This window comes from Malus sylvestris, chromosome 16 (assembly GCF_916048215.2).
Source record: "Malus sylvestris chromosome 16, drMalSylv7.2, whole genome shotgun sequence".
Taxonomy (NCBI): Eukaryota; Viridiplantae; Streptophyta; class Magnoliopsida; order Rosales; family Rosaceae; genus Malus; species Malus sylvestris.
Genome location: NC_062275.1, coordinates 8,027,277 through 8,036,923, shown reverse-complemented (window position 1 = coordinate 8,036,923; position 9,647 = coordinate 8,027,277).

Below are 9,647 nucleotides of genomic sequence, written 5' to 3'. Positions count from 1 at the left end.
CATTTTTTCACCTCTACCGTGAATCTACAAAATCTGCAAAAACCCAACAACCTAAAGCTTTCCCAGAAAAAACCCAGAAACAGAAAAGATCCAAATCTCAAACTCTCAGAGTAAGAGGTCAAATATTTCCCAACCTTTCCCTCCCATTTGTTCCCACTTGCTCTATATCTCTCTCTCTCTCTGCAACACTGAGAACACCTCATCAGGCGAACCAAACCAAAAAACAGATCAACATGTTAAAAGCATATTCATCCTGGCCAGACAGAGCAACGTGGCAGGTCAAGGTGGTGTGGTGAACGACATCACCACAGGCATCGTCATCTAGGACAGTGTCGTGCCGCCAAAATGCCGCCCCAACCCGTCAGTCTTCCGGCTCAACGTAAATTTCAGGTGGGTTAAGGCAAATCTCCCGTTTTTTCAACAGGGTCTCATGTGTCAACATAAAAAATCGAAGACATTCCTGATAAGAAAAGATAGTGTCAACTTCAACTGAGTCTGTGAGTCTGATTTTCAAGTCTGCAAACGAAGAAACAACCCCGACCCACCGGCCGCCGCCACGCCCCGTAGCTACGGCCTAAAGCGTAGGCTCACGTTGTACAGAGCCTTCAGCGGTCTGACAAAAAGTAGGCACACCCAGCAGCCCACTAACCCGTCTTCCACCTCCGACATTGAGAGCCAGGCCATTCTTGTCAACTCTATCAACAAAAACGGCTCTGAGGGCTACCAGACGACGTTTCTAATGGCGGCGGAGTTCAGGAGCTGGAGTACTTCAAGAGGCCTAATGACAAGTTCGATAATGTGGACAAGTTTTACAGGTCGAAGGTTGACCAAGTGATGAAGGAAGCTGCGGTTCTTAACAAGCAAATGGACGCTTTGATTGCATTTCGGATCAAAGTGGAGAACCCTCAGAGAATGTTTGATTGGTCAGGGAAGATGACTCGCCATGCTTCCGATATTGCGACGTTTACAGCTGCATTGGCTGCAGCCATCCCACGCGGTGCCAAAGCAAGCAGTGAGTATACTCATACCACTGATATGAAGGTCCTCACAGTCGAGGCAGTCGTCGACCCGGATCCCATCTCCTGCGAATAACACGAGCAATAGTGGAAAATAGGAAGAAGATAAGTTTTCTTACAATATTTCTATTATTATTCTCCTTTGTGTTGTCTGCCATATGCCAAAAGGAAGAAGAGAAAAATGAAAGCAAAAGCAAAGCAGAAAGAGAACAGAAGAAAGCAAAAGCAAAGCAGAAAGAGAAAAGAAGAAAGCAAAAGCAAAGTAGAAAACGAAAGCAAAAGCAAAGCAAAAAACAAAAGCAAAAGCAACACACCAACAATCTGCAACTGTCGAAACCTTTGTTTTGAATTATGTAATTTATTTTTCTTATCTTTCGCATATATCTATATAATCCCATCAGAGGGTAAAAAAAAAAAAATAAATAAAAAAAAAGCAGCAAGCCCAAAATAATGGGCTGGAATGTTATGTGAATGGTGAATGCCCATATGCCCAAAAGAGCCAGACCCTCTATTATCACCAACTAGGTGATCAAAAGTACGCCCAGTACTATAAAAAATTATTCGGCAGCCTGCCACTATTACCACCAACCAGGTGATCAAAAGTACGCCCAGTACTACAAAACATTATTCAGCAGCCTGCCGCTATTATCACCAACCAGGTGATCAAAAGTACGCCCAGTACTTCAAAATTATTCAGCAGTATGCCTCACCAACCAGGTGATTAAAAGTACGCACAGTACTCCAAAATTATTCAGCAGCCTGCCGCTATTATCACCAACCAGGTGATCAAAAGTACGTCCAGTACTCCAAAATTATACATGAGCATCACTCATGTAAATCATACATAAACATTCATAAGCATCACTCATGTCAATCATACATAAACATTCATGACCATCATTTATGTCAACATTCATGAGCATCACTCATGTCAACATCCATGAGCATCACTCATGTCAATCAACATAAACATTCATGAGCATCACTCATGTCAATCAGCTTTGAAAGCTTCATTTACAAAGCTCTAGCTTTAAAGCTTCACTTGCAAAGCTTCACCTACAAAGCTTCAGTCCAAGGTATACAAATACCGTATCCGAACAACCGCAACTTCGGCCCATAAATGGATTCAATTTGAAGTCTCTAGCCAACAGACTCTATTGACCGAAGACTTGGGGGACTACATTATGTACCATATATTGGGCCTCAACTGGGCCTCATGAAAAATACTCGAGGGACTTAGCCCATTATTTATGTACTGAGAAGCGAGCCCTTATTCTATAAAAGGGACACCCTCACTTTCATTAGAAAGCACCCACCACTTATGCATTAAGGAGCAAGCCCTTATTTTATAAAATGGACTCCCTCACCATCATTAGAAAACATCGCCACCAGTTGAGCAACCGCCTCGCCGCGAGCATCACTAACAGCCCATCACTTATGTATTAATGAGTGATCCCTTATTCTATAAAAGGGACTCCCTTACCATCATTAGAGAGCATCGCTGCCAGCTGAGCAACCGCCTCGCCGCGAGCATCACTCCTAACTCATCACTTATGTATAGAGGAGCGAGCCCTTATTCTATAAAAGGGACTCCATCACCATCATTAGAGAGCATCACCGCCTACTGAGTAACCGCATCGCCGCGAGCATCACTCATAACCCATCATTTATGTATTAAAGAGCGAGCCCTTATTCTATAAAAGGGACTCATTCACCATCATTAGAGAGCATCGCCACCTACTGAGCAACTGCCTCGCCGCGAGCATCAACTCTAGCCCATCATTTATGTATTGAGGAGCGAGTCCTTATTATATAAAAGGGACTCTCTCACCTTCAACGCCACAAGCCGAGCCAACCAAGGCAATATAAGCCACAAGCCGAGCAGCCTCGCAACATGTGCTACTTCTAATTGAGCATCATTTCACTTTGAGCACCGCCTCATATCAAGTATCAGTTCAAGACGACATTTAGTTACTTCGGCCCACACATGGACTGAATTTCAAGTCTCCAGCCAAAAGACTTTCTTGACTGAAGACTTGGGGGACTACTGTTTGTACCATACTTAAAGCCTCCGTATTTAGACCTCGTATAAATACTCGGGGGACTCAAATGTAATTATGTAATAAATAGAGGGGTAAATATGTAATAAGTGGGGAGCCTTTATTCTATAAAATGACCCATCACTCTCCTCATTGGAGGAGGCTAATCCTTAGGCCTGAGATCCTAAAGCCTCACTCTCATAGACAGGCTCTATCTCACCCTCACAATCCTCTTAGAGAAATACAATATCAGTGTGGATTTAGCCCAAACATTGGGGTGAACCACGATACATCTTGTGTTCTTTACTTTTTTGCAGATTCACAGTCGGATTTACGTTGTTCCAAGACCTCCGGTTTTGTGCATCAACATTCTCCATTTGACAGCAAATCGGTAAAGTTTAAATAATAACAAATAAGCGGGTAAAATTGGAATCATATTGAGTGTTTCAGTCAATTTTCTCTTTTAGTATATATATAATTTGTTATATTCATATCACATGATATTAGACTTAAACAGTTAAACCATCAATGTTGGTTTGATTTTGTTGGATAACCCACGTTGGATTAAACTAATTGCAATAAGGACGAATTAATTATTAATAAATGAATTAATAACAGTTAAATATTCAAAATGAACACTATAATGCATACATACATCCATAAAGTAAGAATGTTATGGAAGGAGTGAAGATCATCGCCAGATCTTCTTTGTGAAGATTTCGGAAATCCTCAAATTACATCCGTTCATCATACATCGTACGGTCAGAAATCATTGTCAATTTTTTTATTTAAAATTTGTTACAAAATCAGTGAGGACTTTGGTACAACAAAAAGTGTCAAGTTTGTGACATTCACTAGATTGCTCCTGTCACTAATGTGGATAAGTACGTAAATGGATAGAGACAGGGAAGCAAACACAAGATGTACGTGGTTCACCCAGATTGGCTACGTCAACGCAGTAAAGGAGTTCTCATTAATTGTGAAGGGTTTACACAAGTACATAGGTTCAATCTCTACTTTAGTGAGTACTAGTTAATGATTTAGTACAAATGACATTAGGGATTATTGTGGGAGAATGATCTCCTTTTATAGAATAGAGTTTCTAACTTTGTTCTGGCCTTGACACATGTCATGCTGTGATTGGTCTTTGATGTTGACACATGTCGCCTTGTGATTTGGCTCTCGGTGTTGATGTGTCGCGCTGTGATTGACCTCTGATGTTGACATGTGTCGCGCTATGATTGGCCTCTTGGTTTGAGGGAAACTCATGTGGATCATTGACGGTATAACGTTGACCGATGCTCAGTAGTTTCGGGATTGGTCAAGTGTGGTACAAACAAAATTAAATATAAACAGTACCTGACGAAAACTGTCTGCATAATGTACGATGAACTGATGTAATTGGAGGATCCTCTCTTATAAAAAACTTAAGTTTAATATCGTACAAAACAAAAATTTAGTCTACTCCAACACCTCAATCACTCGTACTACAAGGAAAATAAATTAGCCATCTTCTAGTGAAATTCCTAGCTCCACCCTTTGACTCAAAGTTAACCAAACACAACCATTTAACAATTATTAATTTAGTCGTAGTTTATAAACATTATAAAGTTTATCAAATGATAATATGTATCTGTATTAAAAATAAAGGATAATCATTATAAAAAATTTCACTTTCAATTTGGGTCAGTTATGTATGAGAATAAACTTCATGTTATAATAAGTTATGCTTTTTCTAGATCCCGTATTAAGGGAACTCACATCCATATGGTAAAAAGTGTCAATAAATACAAAAATATGTAATGTCACAAATAAAAGTTTAAGATGAACTAAAAAATGAGAACTATTATTTGAGCTCCAAAAATCTCATTATGCACTCTTTGTAAGTGTATTTCTCTTTCTAAATATATAAAGTTTGGAGTCAAAATGAGGATTTGAGAGTGCTAATAACAATTATCCTAATATATATTGTTGATGCACAAAACCGAAGGTCTTGGAACAACGTAAATCCGACCGTGAATCTGCAAGAAATGTAAATAACACAAGATGTATCGTGGTTCACCCCAAGGTTTGGGTTACGTCCACACTGATTATGTATTTCTCTGTTTGTGAGGGAAAGAGATTCAGAGCCTCTAAGGGAGAGAGTGAGGTCTCTGATGGCCTAGGAAATGGCATCCCCCAATTGTGAGGGTGAGGGGTCCTTTTATAGAATAAGGACTCCTCACTTATTACATATTTACCCATTCTTTTATCACATAATTACATTTAAGTCCCTCGAGTATTTGTACAAGATCTAAATACGAGGCCCTAAATATGGTATAAACAGTAGTCCCCCAAGTCTTCAGTCAAGAGAGTCTTTTGGCTAGAGACTTGACATTCGGTCCATGTGTGGACCGAAGTAACTAGATGTTGTTTTGAATTGATACTCGCGGCGAGGCGGTTGCTCAGTAGGCGGCGATGCTCTCTAATGATGGTGAGGGAGTCCTTTTTATAAAATAAGGGCTCGTTCCTCAATACATAAGTGATGGGTTAGGAGTGATGTTCGCGGCAAGGCGGTTGCTCAGCTGGTGGCGTTGCTCTCTAATGAAGGTGAGGGAGTCCCTTTTATAAAATAAGGGCTCGCTTATCAGTACATGAATAATGGGTGCTCTCTAATGAAAGTGAGGGAGTCCCTTTTATAGAATAAGGGTTTGCTCCTTAATACATAAGTAATGGGCTAAGTTCCCCAAGTATTTTTCATGAGGCCCAGTTGAGGCCCAATATATGGTACATAATGTAGTCCCCCAAGTCTTCGGTCAATAGAGTCTGTTGGCTGGAGACTTCAAATTGAATCCATGTATGGGCCGAAGTGGCGGTTGTTCGGAGGCGGTATTTGTATACCTTGCACTGAAGCTTTGTAGGTGAAGCTTTGCAAGTGAAGCTTTGAAGCTGGAGCTCTATAAATGAAGCTTTCGAAGCTGATTGACATAAGTGATGCTCATGAATATTTGATTGACATGAGTGATGCTCATGGATGTTGACATGAGTGATGCTTATGAATGTTGACATGAGTGATGCTCATGAATGTTTATGTATGATTGATATGAGTGATGCTCATGAATGTTTATGTATGATTGACATGAGTAATGCTCATGTATAATATGAAGTATTGGGCGTACTTTTGATCACTTGGTTGGTGGTATGAATGGCTAGTTGTCAAATGATATTAGAGTACGGGTTGTACATTTCATCACCTGGTTGGTGGCATGAATGACTAGTTTCCAAATGATTTTAGAGTACAGGTTGTACATTTCATCACTTGGTTGGTGGTAATAGCGGCAGGTTGCCGAATAATTTTGGAGTACTAGACGTACTTTTGATCACCTGGTTGGTGGTAATAGCAGCAGGTTGCCGAATAATTTTTAGAATACTGGGTGTACTTTTGGTTACCTAGTTGGTGATAATAGAGGGCCTGACTCTTTTGGGTATATGGGTCTTCGCCCTCCATATGACATTGCAGCCCATTACTATGAGCTTGTAGCCCATTATTTTGGGCTTGCCGTTTTTTTTTTCCTCTGATGGGGTTTATATAGATATCTCCGAAAGATAATAAAAATAAATTACATCATTTTGGTGGAGTGTTTATTCCTTGCTTTTGCTTTCTGCTTTTCTTGATGTCTTTTCTTGATCTCCCCCGCTCCTTCTTCTTTTTTTGCGTAGGCATAGTGAAAGAATAAAGAATTCTTATCTTCTTCACAGTTGTCTCGTGGGTTTTTTTTTTTCTTCAGAAAGTGGCATGGTTGGAACATACGCTTCCCTTCATAATGAAAGTGGGCATCTTCTCGGTGCTCTTCCCAGGATCCCCACCACTGAAAGTAACCATCTCATGCAAGGCTAGTGACTCTTGTGTGTGCTGAATCACATCTGATGGGTTGCCATTTGATGACCTTGATTCGAGTGTGTACCACCCTCCAAAATCTACAACGAGAAGGACCGCTGCGGCTATCTCTGTTCGAACGTGCCACATTGCCACTGGGTCTGCCAAAAATGCTTCAAGTTTTAACACAACCCGTAAGCACAAACACATGGTCTCTTCCACCTGACCTTTTCCAAGTCCAGTGTTCTTCACAAAGTCCACCACTTGCATCTGCCTCTCATAATCCTCATTCCCAGCCTTCTTCCTTAACACCCTTTTAGTCGTAGCCAGCTGAAATTATGCGCTCAAGGTTGCGAAAAATGGGGACGAAAACAACGTCCGCTTCGTCGGCATCGAAAACTCGGGTGGCAAACGACCCAATTCTGTGTTCTGGACGGGTCATCAGGTCCCTCAAAATCCAGTACTCGGCGCTGTACTGTTTGATCAATGGATTATCTGGATAGGGTGGAAATTCAAGGTTTTTGGGCAAATGGGAGTCTGGGATTTGGTGGTCGGTGTCCATTTGGAGGCGGGAATCGGGGCCGAAAGCCCAGTACTTTTCGAGGAGGCCATAGTTGAGGGATCTGGAAAGGTCTGCTAGGTAGACTTTGAGGGAATTTTGGGGAAAGAGAGGGGCGTTTAGGGAAATGAAAGATGAGCAAGAAGGAGAAGAAGAGGAAGAAGGATAAGGATTGGAGAGGAAGAAGAGAGAAAGAGGGAATGAAGGAGCCGAAGATTTTGTGCGAGCTTAGTGGGTTTTAAGAGCTTTCTACAGAGAAAAAGAGAGAGAGAGAATAAACTGTGGTTTTTTTTAAAGAGCCCAGGAATGGAGTTTCTGGGTTTCTGCAGATTCACGGTGGAGGTGAAAAAAATGAAAGAGAACCGACACAACTTTTCGTATCGTTTCCCACAGACGGCGCCAAATGTTGATGCACAAAACCGGAGGTTTTGGAACAACGTAAATCCGACTGTGAATCTGCAAGAAATGTAAATAACACAAGATGTATCGTGGTTCACCCCAAGGTTTAGGCTACGTCCACATTGATTATGTATTTCTCTGTTTGTGAGGGAGAGAGATTCAGAGCCTCTGAGGGAGAGAGTGAGGTCTCTGATGGCCTAGGAAATGGCCTCCCCCAATTGTGAGGGTGAGAGGTCCTTTTATAGAATAAGGACTCCTCACTTATTGCATATTTGCCCATTCCTTTATCACATAATTACATTTAAATCCCTCGAGTATTTGTACGAGATCTAAATACGAGGCCCTAAATATGGTATAAACATATATATATATATATATAATTGTTTGAGATTGATTTATTTTTAAGAGTTGAAATCATCTTGGTGAAGCTAAAACGTTTCTAGCTTCTCAAGCATGTTTACATAGAAGTATTAAAGAGAGCACTGCATGTATACATGCATCAAATTTTGAAGATCAGGTGTCATATCACTATTAAGTAATAACTTTCCTAAAGTTATAAATGATTTGTTTGAAAATGTTTTTAAATAACTGAAAGCAGTTTTATATAAAGTAGTTTGAAACCAATCCTTACCACAAAATTGAAGTTAATTTTGAAAAAGCATTTTAAGTGCTTATAGCAAGAAACACATAACTGAGACTTATTACAAGAAGTACTTCAAGTGCTTTTGGAACCCAAAAATATGTTATTTAACAGCGCGTTCAGTCATTTAAAAGTACTTTTCAAATGAGCACAAAATTAATTTGGTCCCAATATTATACCTACCTATATAGAGGTTTAGAGTATATACATTTCAATTACGAGCAACTGAGCAGAGAGTGTATTTTTATGACCAATTGGCCAAAAGGAGAAGAAAGAATAATAAGTAAAGGTTTTAATACAATTAAGCTGTTTTTATTTTGGGTGACTTGTTGAGAATTCAAGAGTTGGAGGACTGTAAAAACAATTGTGTTTTATAAAGTGCTTCGTTGAGAGAATCTTTTTGAAATTTTCAAAGTTGAACCTCATATCTGCGAAGGCCACGGAAGCAGCCTCCACCTACCCTCCACGTGTTAACCACGACATGCAATGAAGGGCCCATCAAACGGTGACCCACTTTCATATTTGGGCTCAATTTTAGAGTTAAGGCCCAAAGCGGATTTAGTCACATTTTTTTTCGTATTAATTTTGTGAACATGATCATGAAAGTTCTAAATAAAATGTTAACTTTTGGTTTCCCCAACACTTACGATTAACATATATTCATCGTACAAAATTGTAATAGGAACCGTTGATTCTCTTTATCATCATCTAAAGATCATATATGTGAAAAGAAATTGTTATTGGTACTCTAAAAATCTCATTTTTTACTTCCCACAAGTGTATTTTTCTTTAAAAGTATAGAAATTTTAAAGTGCCAATAACAATTTTCTATGTGAAAAAATCAATCAATTTGGAGATCTTCTAGCCATTCACATGCATCAAACAGATGAACGGCTTGTCATGATAATGCTATTTGCTACCAAAATCATCGATTGGTTTGACACGAACGGATGACTAAAAAATATTTAAATTAAATGATTGTTTTACATGTATAATCGTTCGATGATGATAAAAATGACGACTAGTTCTGATTATAATATTCGTACGTTAAAAATACGTTAATCATAAAAATGCAAATATGTTTTCTCAACAATGTACCTAATTAAAAGTCCAATCATATCTCATCCAATATTTATCC